At 37.8% G+C, this 19,155-nt stretch overlaps 1 protein-coding gene and 1 pseudogene across 1 annotated transcript in view; one reads left to right on the top strand and one right to left on the bottom strand.

Annotated features, from left to right (window-relative positions):
- The window catches only part of LOC129026591 (programmed cell death 6-interacting protein-like), a 95,758-nt pseudogene extending 83,087 nt beyond the window's left edge, over positions 1-12,671 (top strand).
- A 403-nt stretch (positions 12,672-13,074) lies between these two features.
- Positions 13,075-19,155, bottom strand: part of LOC129014715 (multiple C2 and transmembrane domain-containing protein 2-like) — a 57,569-nt gene continuing 51,488 nt past the window's right edge. The window contains exon 9 of the mRNA XM_063653150.1: positions 13,075-13,135. The gene's annotated coding sequence lies outside the window, so the exon portion shown is untranslated. The remainder of the gene's footprint in view (positions 13,136-19,155) is intronic.

Raw genomic sequence — 19,155 nt, 5'->3', positions numbered from 1 at the left:
CTGGGATTACAGGCATGAGCCACCGTGCCTGGCCATTTAGTTAGTTTTGATAAATGTGTGTACCCATGTAACCGGCACTATGATTAAGATAGAGAACATTACTGTTACCCTGAAAAAATTGTCTCATGCCCCTTTCCCAGTCCTTCCTCTTCTGGCCCCTGGCCACTATTGATCTGCTCCCTGTCTTAAATTTTGTTTTACTTTTTATACAGTTTAAAATACGTGTAATCATTCTAGCATATACATATACAGTACTTACAGTATGTACAGTATACACTTAGAATGTGTTTTGCTTTTTTTCACTTAGCTACTGTTTTTGAGATTCATCTATGTTGTGTGTATCAATTTGAGTCTTTTCTATGGCTGAGCAGTATTCCATTTTATGGTTATAGAGCAGTTTGTTAACTCTTTCACCTGTTAATGGACATTTCAGTTTCTATGAACATTCACATATAAATCTTCGTGTGGACATATTTTAGTTCTCTTGGGTAAATACTTAGGAGTGGAATTGTTAGGTTGTGTGGTTAGCATATTTAATTTTATACGAAATTGCCAGGTTGTTTTCCAAAGCGGTTGTTCCATTTTATATCCTATCTGCACTGTTTGAGAAATACAGTTGTTCTGCATCCTCACCAATACTTGGTACTGTCAGTCTTTTTAGTTTTAGCTACTTTAGTGTGTGTGTAGCAGAATCTTACTTTAATGATTTAATTTGCATTCTCCTAATTACTAATGATACTGAACAGCTTTTCATGTGCTTACTAGCCATTCATATCTTTTCTGTAAAGTGTCTATTGGAATCTTTTTCTCAGTTTCTAAAACTGAGTTTTTCTTAATATTTAAAAAGTTCTTTACATATTCTGGATGCAAGTGCTTTGTCAAATACATATAATTGAGAATATAGTTGACCCTGAACAACATAGGGGTTATGGGTGCTGACCCCCCTGCACAGTCAAATCTGCATATAACTTCTGAGTCCCCAAAACTTAAGTACTAATAGCCTGCTGTTGACCAGAAGCCTTACCAATAACATAAACAGTCAATTAACATATATTTTGTATATGTATTCTATAGTATATTCTTATAATAAATAAGCTAGAGAAAAAATGCTATTAAGAAAATCATAAGGAAGAGAAAATATATTTACTATGATTAAATGGAAGTGGATCATCATAAAGGTCTTCGTCCTTGTCTATTTCATGTTTGAGTAGGCTGAGGAAGAGGAGGAAGGAGGCTTGGTCTTGCTGTCTTGGAGCAGGCGGAGGTGAAAGAGGTGAAAGTCCACATAAACATGGACTCACATAGTTCAAATCTGTGCTGTTCAAGGGCCAGCTGTATTTCTCTCGTAGTTGGCTTGCCTTTTCAAGTTTTCAGTTTTGATTAATGCATGGATTTTACCATCATTTTTCTTTAACAAGAGAGGAATGTAAGTTTACTCTAGCATATGATAAACAGGCAGTCTGAGATTTTACAGAGCTTGTTTTCTGAGGAGTTCATTGTATTACATCATTTCATTTGCCTTTTTGTCTTTACATAGTGGGTAGGGATATTGACCTCCCTTCCACATCATGTAAATGAAATAACTGAGGAATTGTTATTGTGCTACAAAACTGAGAACAGATGAAGATTCTGTAATGAATACTTAGATCATCTATTTTTGTTGACATTTTGCCTAGGTGATGTGAAATTATAACTACTGATTCTGTTGAAGGAGAGCAAAAAAGAAAAACATAACTATTTTGTGTATTGTTTCTGACTTGTTAGAGATGCTATAACAATCAAAAGTATAAAAGACTGCTTTTTTAGGATAGAATTTTTGACTTTTAATTACTTAGACTGAAAGAAGTTTGAACTGTAAGCCAACGATACCTAATATATTTTAATGCGGTCATAGTTTTTCTTATTTTTTGGCTTTTTTTTTTTTTTCGAGATGGAGTCTCACTCTGTTGCCCAGGCTGGAGTGCAGTGGTGAGATCTCGGCTCATTGCAACCTTCGCCTCCCAGCTTCAGGTGATTCTTGTGCCTCAGTCTCCCAAGTAGCTGGGATTATAGGTGCTCACCACTACGCCTGACTAATTTTTGTATTTTTAGTGGACATGGGGTTTCACCATGTTGGTCAGGCTGGTCTCGAATTCCTGACCTCAGGTGATCCCCCTGCCTTGGCCTCCCAAAGTGCTGGGATTACAGGTGTGAGCCACTGCACCAGCCTATTTTTTGGCTTTTAATTCTGAATTGTGAACTTAATTTTTTAATGATTTTGGTTTAATTTTATCAATCACTGATTTTTTTGTTTTTCTGTTAATCTTTGCTATGTTTTTCATTGATAGGGCTTATCCAGTTTTTCTGGGTGCTAACTCCATTGCTGTTGATTTGGTTATAGAAGATTAAATTAAATAAAGTAAATATTGATGAGGAGTTAAATTGTTTTAGACTTCAATATAACATAGTATCTCATTTTTTCAGGGTGCTAGCTTCCCTTAATCTTCCAGCAGCAATTGAAGATGTGTCTGGAGACACTGTACCTCAGTCTATATTGACTAAATCCAGATCTGTGATTGAACAGGGAGACATCCAGACTGTTGATCAGTTGATTAAAGAACTGCCTGAATTACTGCAACGAAATAGAGAAATCCTAGATGAGGTATGTTTTATAAGATTTGCTTTTCAAGTATAAACACTGTGAATCCTTGATGTCCAGCAGGGATTGGGACTGGACACTTCCTCATGCTAGTGTTCACGGTGTAGTTAGTATTCATCACTTTGGTGAATTTACTGTGGCCCAGAGCCTTCTCTTTAGCATAAGAGAAATTCTGGTTGAGTGAGAATGGGTTTCATTCTTATCTTAAGGGTAAGTGAGTACACATTAATGAAACTCAAATGAGCACTGTGTAAAACTAGTATACTATGAGAAATCAACTATCATACAAACTGTTCAGTCTTTGTAATTATTGATTTATTTGATACATAGCATGTAGCAAGATTTTTCTTTTTAATTTAATTTGTCTTAACCTGGAAGGTTAAACCCTTTAATTTATCCCTAATTTCTTAAAATATATTAAATATATTTATTTTATATTTTTTATCTTATAATTCCAATATCTGTAGTTTTTGTGAGTTTGATTCTACGATTTGTAATTTTTGCTGATTCTTGGTTATGGTGGCTTGTTTTCTGTTGTGTTCAGTTTTTTTGTTACTGTTTTTTAAAACTTTAAAAAATAGTTTCAGATGTACAGAGACTTTGCAAATTTAGTGTAGAAAGTTCCTGTATATTTTTCACCTAGCTTCCCTGAAAGTTAAAATCTTATGCGGTCATGGCACATTTGTTAAAACTAGGAAATTGACATTGGTACAGTATTATTACTCAGATTTTACCAGTTACTCTACCAATGTTCCTCCTTCTGTTCCAAGAACCAGTACAGAATACTGAATTGCATTTAGTGTTCAGTGAGTTTTGATTGTGCATTCATATTTCCTGTAATTTATTGGTGGGAATTCATTGAGATCTGGGTTTAAGGTGAATTCTAGAAAGAATTTGTGTTTGCTTCTGCCATAAAAAGGCATTATATACCTGGCACCTCCTCAAACTTGAGGTTTTTTCCTTTCTTTTATAATCTTTTAATTATAGTAGTAATTTATCTTAGGACTTTGTGTCACACAGATAGTGTGGTTTCTAGTCCCAAGTTCAGGCTTTTGATCAGGAATCTCAGATAATACTTCCTTTTTTTTTTTTTCTTTCTTCTTTACAGCCAAGATCCAGACAGGCATGTTTTCTTCTGTAGGGCAGTTTTCTGTTTTAACTTGAGAATCACCTATTTGGAAGTATACCAGTTTGAGGGTGGAGAGTGCTTTTGATCTGACCTCTCACCTTTTATTGTCCCTACCTATGTTTCTTCTTGAATTTTCTAAATTCACAATCCAAGTCAATGGTGAACTACACAGCTGGTGAACTATGGATGGTGGGCCAATGCTGGCTTGTGGCCTACTTTTGTGTGGTTCGCTAGTTAAGGATAATTTTTATCTTTTTTAGAGCATTGTCAAAAAAGAAGAATTCTGTGTGCCATAGACTGTGGCCCAGAAAGCCTAAAATATTTACTCTGTGGTGTTTGACAGAAGTTTGCTATTCTTTGTCCTAAGCTATCAGGGATTGTGATATATTGTTGGTGCTAGCACTGTGTCTACTGGTAGATTAGTATTTCCTTGTGTTTCTGGCCCCCAACTATCCTGTCATCTTATCTACTCGTTAGAAGGCACTTAAAAATATATTAAACATAATTTTCTGTTTGTTGTATTGGAATGAAAGTCTAAATCTTTTATTTTTTAATGTAATCAGTTTTCCCCTTTGTTTTGTTTATGGCTTCTATTTATTTATTTTAATCTTAAAACTCTTTTTAAATTGATATATGGATGTAAATAGTCTCTTATTTATTCTTCCTTTTTTTTTTTTACTGAGAAACGTGATAGCTAATTCAGCCTTAAATTTATAAGACTTTTTGTTAAATGCATTATAACAGATGTCTGCAAGAAAAAAGTCGATTTATATTCTAACCTAATATTCCCATCTCACCAAATTCTCACTTATATTGTGTATGAACATTTATTAAATGCATTAAATATTTTATACCAGAAATGACATTTCAGGGTTCTTTTTGCTTCCTTTTAAAGTCATTAAGGTTGTTGGATGAAGAAGAAGAAACCGATAATGATTTAAGAGCAAAATTTAAGGAACTCTGGCAAAGGACACCATCCAATGAACTGTATAAGCCTTTAAGAGCAGGTAACAATGTGTATAAATGACCTTCATTTGAATAAATTCCCAATTTGGACCCACATTTTTGCTTGATTAAATTAGGCTCGGTTGTAAATTCATTTTTACCGAAACTGTTTTTCCTCAGTTTTAGTATAAAGATTTTTAAAGTTCACAAAAGTAATCTGCCAATTGTCAGAAGTACAGATTCTTAAGAAGGGTATAAAGTGAAAAGTTAAAATGGTCCTCCAACTTTCATTTTCTGTTCCAAGCTCTGTGCATACTTTATTTTATTTATTTATTTATTTATTTTTGAGACAAGGTCTTGCTCTGTCACTCAGGCTGGAGTGCAGTGGCAGGATCACAGCTCGCTGCAGCGCCAACCTCCAGGGCTCAGGCAACCCTTCTACCTCAGCCTCCTGAGTAGCTGACACTGTAGACATGTGCTACCAGGCCCAGCTAATTTTTGTATTTTTTGCAGAGACGAGGTTTTACCATGTTGCCCTGGCTTGTCTTGAACTCCTGGGCTCAAGTGATCCACCTGCCTCCATTTCCCAAAGTGATGAGAGATCAGGCTTGAATCACCATGCCTGGCCCCTGCGCATATTTTAAAAACACAAATGAGAGCATATTGCATTTATGGCTTTGTAATTTTTTTTTTCATGTAGTAGTGAATCCTGGGTGGTAAAAAAAAAAAAAGAGCTTTAAGTTATTTTGAGGCCAAATTTATGCTTCTTAATAATTTGATGATGAAGATTTTGTGCTTGCTGAGGTAAACGCTGTTGTCATGGTGGCTGGAGATTAGTTTTATTTATCTTCATAAAAAGTTTGTATATTATTGAGATTTTTCTAAAAATCTTTTTTTAAGTCACATTGCTGTTTTGAGAGAGGAATACTTTTAAAATAAATGGACCAATTTTTGGAGAGAATGATTTCTTCCTACATTCATGAGTTGTAGGAAAAGATTAATATTAATTAGCTTTTATTTGGCAGATAGTAACCACCAAATATATCTTAAGGTATAGCTATGCTTTTCATTTTATAAGTGATTTTGTCATCTTTCCAAAAACGAGAACACAAAGACTGTTAGGAGCTGTTTTTATGATTAAGTGAATTGGGGTCTATAGAAGGGGAAGATAAGTAAAGTTGGAGACTAGAACTCAACATCTAACCAGCCTATATACGTTGCTGTTAGAATCACTTCTGTGCTCTGCAAACTTTTATTTTCTCCCCGAGGGAACCAACTTCAGAACAGTTTTAGATAAAGCTGTGCAAGCAGGTGGACAAGTGAAAGAATGGTGCCCATCTCATCGTGACCCCATCGTACTTTTGTGTAAGCCAGAGCCTGAGCTGAGTGCTGCCATCCCTTCTGCTAATCCAGCAAAGACCATGCGGGGCAGTGTGGTGAGAAGGGCACTTTGATGTGGGTTGTCATCTGCTTAAGAAAACCACATTCAAGCCGTTTTATATAATGAACTGCCAATTTCTTATTGTCATCTTTAAAAAAATGCAGAAATAAATTGGGGTTGTTACATTTAAAGTAGTATATAGACTGTGTAATAGGTAATTATACTAGTATTAACTATCCTGTAATAGTAACTTCCATTTATTGAATGCCCTTTATTGAACTAAATTTTAGATACTTAATAGGTCAACAGCATTTAATTTGGGTTTTATAAAAGAGAGAAGCTTGGAAGTATGGAAATATGGCCAGATACACAAATTCTTATTTCTTCCGTTATTCTGTACTCCCTTCCACCTTGTTTCCCAGGACTGCCTTTGAAAGGAAGATTGACAAGGCGTGCATGTTAGTAAATGGATAGCTCCATCATGCTGTTTCTATGATGATAGGAAAGAGAAAATTGAATAGTAGGGCATCGGATTTGGAAAGTCCTAAAAGAAGAGAAAGTGCAAGTATAATTTAGTGGCCTATCACGGGGAGGTAGGGTAAGTTAGTAGGAAAAGATAGAGGTCCCACATCTCTGCACAGGAAAACAAGCCAAAGGGCAAGAAATACTGCTGAAAAATTCTTGAAAAAAGTGAATTTCCTGGGATAGTAAGTTCTGAAAAGTATGAGTTTTGTTCCTTATTTGTCTTTCCGTAGAAGCATTTTATATATTTCATATATTTATTCCAAGACCCACGGGATATCTGCTCTGTGTAAGGCACTATGGTAGGTACATTGGAAAATTAACATACAAATTATACACAGGCTTTACCCTCAATTTATGATCCATTGTGGAATATTAGTCATGTACAAGGATGACTGTGATATAGGGAAGAAGTTTAAAAATGCCACAGAGAAAGTATAGGAAGTATGCTATGAGGATTTAGATGAAGTACTTAAATTTCAGTAATTTGGAGTAGTTCTCTTCAGAAGCTTCTTAAGAGATTGGCACATTATGAGAACAGAGTGGATAGGCAGAAAAAGTAAAGGTGTAGGATCGGAGAAGGGCTGAGTAGTGGCTGTGTCTAGAGAGTTATCCGAGGTACAGAGGATCTGCAAACACAGCTTTTACTCCTCATTTCTCGTGACAGAAGGTTTATAGACATGTTGAGAATGGCTGGAATCTGTTTGTTTATTTATTTATTCACCAAGTGTTTGAAGGCCGACTGTTCCAGAACAGTGCTGAGCACCTTGGTCCCTAACATAAAGAGGCAAAAAACTGCTCTGGGTTACCTTTAGTGTAGGGTAAATGCACAGGTACTGGGCATCTCTCAAAGGGAAGAGAAGGCTACGTAGTTGAATGTGCATTGAACCTGAATCTAATGGGGGAACCCAATGGAACAAGGAATGTGAGTTGTTGCTTTGAGGACATAGTGGAGCAAAGGGAGGTGGTCAGAAGATTAACTTGTGAAGACCAAAGAACCCGAAGAAGAAACTGCAGATCCTTGGAACAGCAATACATTCTGGTACCTTTTTTATTTTAGAAAAAGATCTCTGTTTAGTACTCTCTTTGTATTCTTTTTGGTGTCTTGTACATGACTCAGAATTATGTGGCTTTTGTCCTTTGATTCTTCTGCTTTCAGTAGAAAAGTAAAAATGGTTTGTGCTAAGCAAAATCTGCATTAGTATGCACTGATTTGTTGATATTTTATTCAGTTGTATCAGTTTTGTTAATCCTTACTTGTGTTACACAGGAGAAAGGAACTTTTATAGTCAATATGAAGTAATTTTATGGAAGCTAGATTTCTTGATGGGGTAACCACAAAAATTTCAGTACTATCTATATATTCGTTTGTCATGTGCCTTAATCAAAAAGGCAAGCAGCAGTTTATCAAAGCTGTTTCAGATGGTTGTCCTAATAGTTGATGACGCATTTTAGCCAGAATTTTTATGATAAAAACTCAGTTTTTTTATTGCTGATTAGAGTGATGCAATGTACATGTTTTATTAAAAAGTCCAAGTTTGATGGTAGGGCTGTTTTTTCTTTTATTGTGAAGAAGCCTACTGTCTAGTTACTTATTTTCCGTCTCTTTGGGCATCTGGTTTTAGATACTGAGATACTGTGAAAAATTTTGCAGACTAGTGGTAATTTGTATTTAAAGATTTTTGTATTAAATACCTAGGATCACTGCTTGTGATTGGTTGCTTATGATCTACTGTGGCCTGAAGTCTGGTCTATGGTTGGTTGGCCAAGCCTTGGCCCTAATGTATATGGGGCTGAGTCTAGCCAGGGGAAGGAACATCTATTTTTTTGCACAAGGATGTTGTTCAATTATACTCAAAGTGTTACATCTGCTGGGAGTAATGGAGGGGGTACCTTTAAAAAAAAAAAAAAGAACCCTTTATCTCCTTAGAGGTAGAGCATAAAGAGAACTGTTTAAAACTATGTGCCCTCCCAGAGGAGTGCTTTTTTTGGATTCACAGACTAGTGGAGGATCTGCAAACACAGCTTTTACTCCTGATTTCTCATGACAGAAAGTTTATAGACATATTGAGAATGGCTGGAATCTGTTTGTTTATTTATTTACTCACCAAGTGTTTTTTGAAGGCCTACTATTCCAGAACTGTGCTGAGTACCTTGGTCCCTAACACAAAGAGACAAAAAACTCCTCTAGGTTACCTTTAGTGTAGGGTAAATGTATCAAGTTTCTGCATTCCTTGCCATAGACATAGTTGCTTATTTGCCTTTTCTGAAAATAAAATGACAAGGTTATAAAAGTAAAATAGAAGATTTCATTGAAGGCATTTCTTTCTTTCTTTCTTTTTTTTTTTTTTGAGACGGAGTCTCGCTCTGTCACCCAGGCTGGAGTGCAGTGGCACAATCTTGGCTCACTGCAACCTCTGCCTCCTGGATCCAAGCAATTCTCCTGCCTCAGCCTCCCGAGTAGCTGGGACTACAGGCATGCACTACTATGCCCAGCTAATTTTTGTATTTTTAGTAGAGACGGGGTTTCACCATGTTGGCCAGGATGGTTCGATCTCTTGACCTCATGATCCACCCGCCTTGGCCTCCCAAAGTGCTGGGATTACAGGCGTGAGCCACCGTGCCCGGCCCTTTGAGGGCATTTCTTATGTCTCATATTGTACTTGGTGCTGTTAAATGCCACAGAGGGTTTAATCCTGCAGTGCAGGATGTCAAGACCCACAAAAGGCAAGGAGGATGGCAGCACAGGGAGTGGCCCAACTCACATGAGGTAGAGAGGCCTCTGTGCAGGGGTGGCGTGACCTGGCATAGAGAGTGGGAGCCCAGATGGGGAGGAGGGCAGCCCCACACTGCAGCACACAGAGGGTGAGGAGTGCCCTGCTGAGGCCGAGGGAGGAGCTGCAGAGCCGTAGGGACTAGTGACAGAGATGGGGCTGGTCAGATGAGTAGGTGATAAGGATCCCGGACTTCCCAGTGGCAGACAGGGATGCTGGATTTGATTTCGAGACAATCCTTACTGTTGCAGGCTGATGGGGAAAAGCACATGAGAAAAATACTGTTTTAAAAGTAAGATAGAAAAGGCCGGGCACAGCGGCTCACACCTGTAATCTCAGCACTTTGGGAGGCCGAGGTGGGCGGATCACGAGGTCAGAAGATTGAGACCATCCTGGCTAACACGGTGAAACCCCATCTTTACTAAAAATACAAAAAATTAGCCGGATGTGGTGGCGGGCATCTGTAGCCCCAGCTACTTGGGAGGCTGAGGCAGGAGAATGGCCTGAACCCGGGAAGCGGAGCTTGCAGTGAGCCGAGATCGCACCACTGCACTCCAGCCTGGGCGACAGAGCCAGACTTGGTCTAAAAAAAAAAAAAAGTAAGACAGAAAAAATGTGGAGAAATGTAGCAATTCTAACAGTTTTATTTTCTGAGTGGTCAGACACTAGATGAATTATTTTCTTGTTTATGCTTTCGTATGTTTTGCAGATCTTTTTTCACTGAGCATCTATTCCTCGGGAAAGAAAAATTATATAACTTCAAAGTAACAGGCTAGTGAGGGAACTTATTTCCTGCATACTGGGGAATGTCTGTTCTTTAATCAAGAAAGGAAAATATTCTCCTTTTTAAAAAAGTCTGTTCTCATTTTGGCTTTTCACAATAAACTAGAGAATTTTTTAAAATATTTTACTATCAACTGGAAATTTTAGCAGAGACCAGTATTTGAGGGATACTCCACAAAGCCCCCACTAGACTGTATTGCAAATAGGAAAGCTTAGGTAATGTGCCCTTTTGAAATAATTCCCGAGAAGACAGGAACCCTCTGAACCCTATGCAAAGTGAGACGAGTGTTAGGTTTGCACAGTTCACTTAGCTTTTAGCTTTAAGGACAGACAGTCAAAACAAACATTTAGTCCAGACTTCTAACTTTTAACTTTCATGGATTTATACCAATTTGAGGATTGAAGTCATTCATTATTGATGTCAGCACCATTACAATTTTATATAAAATAAAAGCCTGTGTTTGTTAATCCTGTCCAAATGTCATGCACTATTAAAAGTATCCCAGGTGCATGACATTTGGACACAATTAATAAAAAGCAATAATAATAAATTATTTTTCATAAAATTTAGTCATTGAGACTTACATAACTTAAGGTTATAGTTATTTAGCCCAATTCCTTGGCTTCAAACAAACAGGATTGTGTTGCCATTTTCAGGTGGAGAAGCTGAGGACCAAAAAGGTTATGAGATGTACCTGAAGATTCTGAATTCTGATTGTGACAATCTAAACATTTTTTTATTCAGATTATTGTCACTCAGTATACAGGTGACAGGGCAAAATCAAGATTAACTCTTAGATACAGATACATAGGAAACAAGGAAGGAAGGAAGGAAAGAAGGAAGGAGAAAGAAAAAGAGCGAGAAAGGAAGGACAGATGGGAGGAAGGATGGACAGAAGGAAGGAAGGACAGATGGACGGACAGAAGGAAGGAAGAACAGGAGGGAGAGCTGGTAAGAAGTTGAAGTGGGCTGGTAGGAAGTTGAAGTGAAAAGTGAATCACCCAGATTTTCACTAATGACATGCAAAGCCTTCCAGAGGCATATGGTGCACTCTGTAATTGTTTGAAGGAATATAAAAGCAATTTTTAAAAACCATAAAACTCCCTTTCTTTAAGATGGGCTATTACTGACTGTGTTACTTTTGTTACTTAGAGGGACAGATTTAATTTTCCAAATCAAATGTAACTATTGTATCTACTTTCAATTCAGAAAATTAAGACATTTGTATTTTATTCTTTTTATTACTGCCAAACAAAACATGAGGAATACTCTTAAAAGAATTGTAAATTTTATAGCAACACTAACAGAAGGATAAATATGGTAAAAGATCTTTAAAATCAAAGTTAGTGATAGAATGAGTAACAGAAGTAGAAATAGATGCCAGTGCAATGTCACTTAGGCATTTTTCAGAAATTAACTTATTAAATCTTAGAAGCATTTCTTGACTAAGAAATATTTATTTTTTATTTTTTATTATTTTTTGAGACAGGGTCTCACTCTGTTACCCAGGTGGGAGTGCAGTGACATGATCATAGCTCACTGCAGCCTCAACCTTCTGGGCTCAAGCAATCCCCCCACCTCAGCCTCCTGAGTTGCTAAGACTACAAATGTGTACCACCACACCTGGATGATTGATTGATTGATTGATTGTAGAGATGTGGCCTCACTCTGTTGCCCAGGCTGGGCTGAAGCTCCAGGGTTCAAGCAATCCTTCTGCCTCAGCCCCACCTAAAGTCCTGGGATTATGGGCATGAGCCACTGTGCCCAGCCTTGAAGTATCTCATGATTGAGGGACATCGAAGAAGCATTATACTAAAAAATTGGGTTGCAGTGTTCAAATTATAGATATTTGTACTTGGATAGAATATTCCATAATTGAAAATATTTACAATCACATGCAGAATAGGAGTTATCAAAAGGACACTATGGAAAAAGTCATGATTATATCATGAAACTGTTCAAACATGTGAGAAGGAGAAAAAAAAAATAATGTCACAAACTCCCAAACTCCTGTCTCCCAGGTTCAGCAGTTTTCAAGATCTTGCTACACTTGCTTCACTTTTTTCTTTTTTTCTTTATTAAATTATTTTAAATTAACATGTCATTTTACCCTTATCCAGTTTGGGTCTCTAAGAAATAAAAAAAGTAACCACAATGACATTATCATCTTTATTTTCTGGCATTTCAGTCATATTTAAAGGTAAATCTTTTGGCACTATCTATACGCAGCTCATAAATTAAATTTCCCAGATTGATTTACAAATGTCTTTTTTACTTAATTTATTCTAATCAGGATAAAAACAAGATCCGCTAATTATAAATGGTAGTTAATCTCTTCAGACTCTTTAGAAAATTATTAACACCTTATAATAGTTTGATACATTTATCACAATTAATGAAGCAATATTGATTCATTGTTATCAGCTGAAGTCTATACTTTATTCCAATTCCTTTAGCTTTTACCCATTGTTCTTTTCCTGTTCCAGGATCCCATCTAGGATTTCACTTCACATTTAGTCATCACGTCGCCTGAGGCTCCTCTGACATGTAACAGTTTCTCAGATTTTCCTTGGTTTTTGTTTCTGTTTTTCCTTTTTTGTTGTTGCTGTTTTTTTAACCTTCTTCTAGGAACTCTTTTCCTTATTTCTGATGACCTTGACACTTTTGAGGGTTACTGGTCAGTTATTTTATAAACTGTCCCTCAGTTGAGATTTGTGTGATATTTTTCTTCTTATTAGACTCACGTTATTGATTTTGGGGAGAAAGACCATAGAGGTAAAGTGCCATTCTCATCGCATCATATCAAGGACACATACTGTCAGGGTGACTTCCTCCTGTTGATATCAACCTTGATCCCCTAGGTGAGGAGGTGTCGTCCACTTTCTCCACTGTAAAGTTGCCCTTTTTTCTCCTTCTCCATACTACACTCCTTTGGAAGGAAGTCATCGTGCAAGGACCACACCTAAGGAAAGGGGAGCTGTATCAGAATGGACTTGTGGATATTTATTTTATAACTTGCATTACAATCTAATACTACTTTTTTTTGTTCCTCAAATTGTCCAGCTTCAGCCATTAGGAGCTCTTTCAGTTGATTTTTGCGTCCCTTTGACATATCCCCATCATTTTTGGTTTTGTGTCTTGTTTTTGTTTTTTAGCACTTCCTTCTTTTTCTGGCACTGTAAGATGCTCCAATTCATCTTCTGTATTCTTTGTCCCAGCCATAGAATCAGCCATTTCTTCTAGGAGTGCTGGTTTCTACTATAGGAGAAGGTGTTAGAAACCAAGATCTGGGTTCTAGGTGTGCTTATGGCTCCTGGGGGTGTCACTGGTTCTTGGCCCACTGAGCTAATGAAGCAGGGAGATATATGTGTGTATACTGTGTATATGCACATATCTATACATATTTTTATATATAACTATGAGGTTCATGAGATGTCATAAACTCCTGAGTGCATCCTGATGTCTCCAGCTCTAATCCATTACCACATAGACCACATTCGCCTTTATTTTCTCATTCCAACAGTGAGAAACTTAGCTCCCACCATCAGCCATCCGTCTACTTCGTTGTTCAATTTCAGTTTGATATGTGGTAGTTGTGTTAGTCTTCTAGGGCTGCTCTAATAAATGATCACAAACTTAGTGGCTTAAAACAACAGGAATTATTCTTTTCACAGTTCTAGAAACTCAAATTCCAAAATCAAGAGGTAAGAAATATGAAGAAAAAGCAAACAGAATAGAGCATAAGACAGATGTAGGACATTGTGAAAAGTTCTAGCAGAGTATAGTTGGAGTCCCAGAAAAAGGAAGAGAGAGAAAACAGAACAGAAGCAATCTCTGAAAAAATAGTTGACAAGGACACTACCAATCTGATGTAAGCTGTCAACCTACAGATTGAAGAAACTCAGCAACCCCAAGTAGGGCAAATAGAAATAAAACCACACCTAAGCACACCATAGTCAAGCTGAAAACCAAAGATGAAGAGAAAATCTTAAAAAAAGAAAGAAAAAAAGACAAATTCTACAATGACATGTAATGACATTTTTTTAGGTGCTGACAGAAAAAACCTGTCAATTTAGAATTCTGATTCCAGTCAAGATGGTGTAGAAGAGACCAATTTCTCCTCCTGCCTGAAACAAGCAACCAAGACAAAATACATGAAATAATGGATTTCTGGCACTGGACATCAGGCAGCACAGGAATTGATCCCTGACAGAGGCTAAACAAACAAGGTGAGCCCTGCAGTTGCCCAGTTTACTGGCTGGAGAGACTTCGGACTGCAGTGCAGAAAGGAGGAATCCATGTGGAGCTTAGTGGTCTCCCTGAGTTGAGGGGATAGGAGTTGGAAGTCTGAGGAGGCCATGGTGCTGGAGTTGCAGAGTATACTCCAAAGATCCACAGAATCTTTCATGTCTTCATCTGAGCATCAAGTGGTGCATGCATGTTAGGAAGCTACCTTAGCTTGGAAATAGAACTCCGTGAAAGGGTTAGAGGGAATAATTCACACACAGAGATGGGGACCATTTCTTCCTGCCAGTCGTAGGAATTTCCTTGTAATTCCTGTGACATTGAGTAGAGTACTCAGAAGGAAAGGAAAAAGAGCATAGATCTCAGAGGATGAGTCTACAGGCATATGAGATTTTTGGTCAGACTCAAATACATTAGAAACAAGTTTCAGGTGAATTTCAAGGATCACAGATGGTGCATTGAATGCATGGTGGATGGGAAAGTGGCTACCTTAAATTCATGGATGAATGGATGTTGAGTAAATGAGGAGGTATGTAGACACTGAGCTTGTTATTACGGAAGACAAGTATAATATCCAATTATACTTGTCATTTTAAAGTATAAATTACAACATTGATGTGTTTCTTAGTGTATGTAGAGGAAGTATTTAAGATACCTATATCGCAAGGTTGGGGCAGTAAAAGGGACTTAAATAGTGGTTAAATATCCACATTCCACCTCAAGTGGTAGATGTTGATACTGGTAGACTGTGATAAACTCCACGTGTGTATTGCAGTTTTTAGAATAACCACTGAAAAACGGTATGAAGAGACACTCAAAAATCTAGATAAATACACTACTAAAGAATGTCCAAATAACCCAACTGAAGACAGGTAAGGGGAAATGAAAAATCAAGACAATGAAATGACTGACTTATAATCTCACATATCAGTAACTACATTGAATGTAAATGGTCTAAACACACCAACTAAAAGATTGCAAGAGTGAATTTAAAAACATGACCCAACCAAATGAATGCTATCTACGAGAAACTCACTTAAAATATCAGTATCAGTAAATTAACAGTAATTTAATTTGTATCAGTAAATATCAATTATCAGGAAACTAAGAGTAAAAGGATGGGAGAAGATACATCTTGCAAATACTAATCCAAAGAAAGCTGGATTGGATGAATTATTATCAGACAAGGTAAACTTCAGGACAAAAGAAAATTGCCAGAGACAAAGAGGTACATTACATAACAATGAAGAGGTCAGATCACAAAAAGACAACATATGTGCATACACCAAATAACACAACTGCAAAGTATATGATCTGAGAACTGATAGAACTAAAAGGAAAAAATAGACAAATTCACAGTGATAGTTGGGGACTTCAACACCCCTTGTTCAGTAATGGATAAACCCGCTAGACAAAAAGCAAGTATGAGGGGCTCCAGAAGAACTGAACAGTACCATCAGCCAATACAGAATACACTTTTTTTTTTTGAGTATTTATGGGACATTCACCAAAATAGAGCATATCTTGGGTTATGAAACTCTAACATATATACATATATATATATATATATATATATTTTTTTTTTGAGACTAAGTCTCACTCTTGCCCAGGCTGGAGTGCAATGGTGAGATCTCAGCTCACTCTAACCTCCGCCTCCCGGGATCAAGCGATTCTCGTGCCTCAGCCTCCCAAGTAGCTGGGATTACAGGCACCCACCACCATGCCCAGCTAAGTTTTGTATGGTTAGTAGAGACGGGGTTTCACTATGTTGGCTAAGCTGGTCTCACCTGACCTCAAGCGATCCACCTGCCTCGGCCTCCCAAAGTGCTGGGATTACAGGTGTGAGTTGTCATGACCGACCAAAACACTGATATATTTAAAATAAGTGAAACCACGTAAGATATACTCTGTGACCGTAAATGAATCAAACTAGAAATCAATAACATAACAGAAAAATCTCCCAAAACTTGTAAATTGTCAAAGAGGAAGTTTCAAGAGAAATAAAATACATACTGAGCTGAATGAACTTGGAAATACAACATAATCACTTTTTATAAAATTCATCAATTTATTGCTTTAATCCATAAATCAATAATAAAATTTTGCTTTCATAAGAATGAAATGAGATAGCAAGAAACGCATGCAAAACAGTATGCATAGTAGATGATGTGGTTAGCATCCATCCAGTATTTCTTCTTTAGTAGAATTCTGACTTTGTTACATCCCCATTCTCGTCCTCTCCCACACAGGTAAAAGCCTCAGGTGAAGCCCCAAGGTTAGACTGAAATTTCATCACCTTTGCCAGTAATGGATTCAATGATGTGGTTCATAACTACATATGATTATGCAATCCACATGTGGACAAAGAGCATGAAGAGAGGTTTTCTAGAGACTTCTAGAAATATTCGTTCCCACATGTAGGTGAGAACTGTGAGAATTCAGCCTCCCACCAGAGGTGAACAAGGAAATAGGTAATTTGGTTGGTACTAGCAACTATCCAACAACTATGGGACAAACAAAAAACCAAAAACCTTAGGATAATGGTGATCCTGGTTGGCAGAGTAGAGAGGCAGAGAAAAACTTTTAAATGACATTTAAAAAAATTTATTGGGCAGGCTTGGGGGCTCATGCATGTAATCCCAGTGCTTTGGGGAGGCTGAGGCAAGTGGATTGCTTGAGCCCAGAAGTTCAAGACCAGCTTGGGCAGTATGGCGAAACCCTGTCTCTACAAAAAATACAAAAGTTAGCTGGGCATGGTGATATGCAACTGTAGTCCCAGCTACTTGGGAGGCTGAGGTGGGAGGACCACTTGAGCCTGGGAGGTCAAGGCTGCGGTGAGCTGTGATTGTGCCACTGCACTCCAGCCGGAGTGACAGAGTGAGACCCTGTCTCAAAAAAAAAAAAATTATGTATTGATTAACAAGGTGATTTTATTATATCAGTGGGCTTTTCAAAATTAAGAAACATTTCACTAATAAAATTTTTTAAATATAAATAATTGCTGGGCGCAGTCTCTCATGCATGTAATCCCAGCACTTTGGGAGGTTGAGGCAGGGGGATCGCCTGAGGTTGGGAGTTCAAGACCAGCCTGACCAACATAGAGAAACCCCGTCTCTACTAAAAATACAAAATTAGCTGTGCGTGGTTGCGCATGCCTGTAATCCCAGCTACTCGGGAGGCTGAGGCAGGAGAATTGCTTGAACCCAGGAGGCGGATGTTGCGGTGAGCCAACATCAAGCCATTGCACTCCTGCCTGGGCAACGAGTGAAACTCCATTTCAAAAAAAAAAAAAAGATAAATAATTATCCAGTACACTTTTTTTTTTTTGAGACAGAGTTTCGCTCTTGTTGCCCAGTCTGGAGTGCAATGGCACAATCCCAGCTCACTGCAGCCTCTGCCTCCCAGGTTTGAGTGATTCTCCCACCTCAGCCTCCCCAGTAGCTGGGACTACAGGCACGCACCACCACGCCCAGCTAATTTTTGTATTTTTCATAGAGATGGGGTTTCACCATGGTGGCCAGGATGGTCTCGATCTCCTGACCTCAGGTGATCTGCCCTGTTACCATGTGCATTTTTCCATAATTCCTTCCTGATTAAATTTCTTTTTGCTTCTCAATCATTATCTTGGTTTCTAAAGACTGTCCTTCTACTGAAATTACTTATACAGAGGCAACCATTAGATTTCTTCTAAAAATAGGCTAGCCTTTTTCCAGTTTTCTTCATCTTCAGTCTTTCTGACCTACTTTGCCATTTTGATTTTCGACTTTGGGTGTAATAAAAATGTATTGTGGAAATTTAGAACATACAAATAAAAAAAAATAAAGGCTGGGTGTGGTGGCAATCCCAGCACTTTGGGAGGCTGAGGCGGGTGGATCACGAGGTCATGAGATGGAGACCATCCTGGCTAACATGGTGAAACCCCGCCTCTACTAAAAATACAAAAAATTAGCCAGGCGTGGTGGCGGGCACCTGTAGTCCCAGCTACTTGGGAGGCTGAGGCAGGAGAATGGCGTGAACCTGGGAGGAGGAGCTTGCAGTGAGCTGAGATTGCACCATTGCACTCCAGCCTGGGTGACAGAGTGAGACTCCATCTCAAAAAAATAAATAAATAAAATAAAATAAAATTTGAAATCAGTGATCTCACGTCTTGGAGAGAGATAGCTCATGGGCATATGCTATGTGGTATTTATTATCTAGTATCTAGAATAATCATTAGTCCATGCATATTTATGGAGATATTAGTGGATCAGGAAAAATAATTAATCAGTACTAGGCTTCTAGGTGATGAGATAATCCGTACAACAAACCCCAGGGATTATCTCATCATCCAGGTATTAAGTCTAGTACCCATTCATTATTTGTTTTATTTGCTCTGTGTTCTCATCATTTAGCTCCCACCTGTAAGTGAGAACATGCAGTGTTTCATTTTCTGTTCCTGCATTAGTTTGCTAAGGATAATGGGAAGACAACCTAGGCAATACCATTCAGGACATAGGTACGGGCAAAGCTTTCATGATGAAGATGCCAAAAACAATTGCAACAAAAGTGAAAATTGACAAACGGGATCTGATTAAACCGAAGAGCTTCTGCACAGCAAAAGAAACTATCAACAGAGTAAACAGATAACCTACAGAATGGGAGACAATTTTTGCAAACTATGCATCTAGTGAAGGTCTAATATCCTGCATCTATACAGAACTTCAAACTTACAAAGAAAAAAAAAAACCCAAACCACCC

This window comes from Pongo pygmaeus, chromosome 16 (assembly GCF_028885625.2).
Source record: "Pongo pygmaeus isolate AG05252 chromosome 16, NHGRI_mPonPyg2-v2.0_pri, whole genome shotgun sequence".
Classification (NCBI taxonomy): domain Eukaryota; kingdom Metazoa; phylum Chordata; class Mammalia; order Primates; family Hominidae; genus Pongo; species Pongo pygmaeus.
Note: the sequence above shows the minus strand (reverse complement) of the source record. Positions and strands in the feature narration are given on the sequence as shown.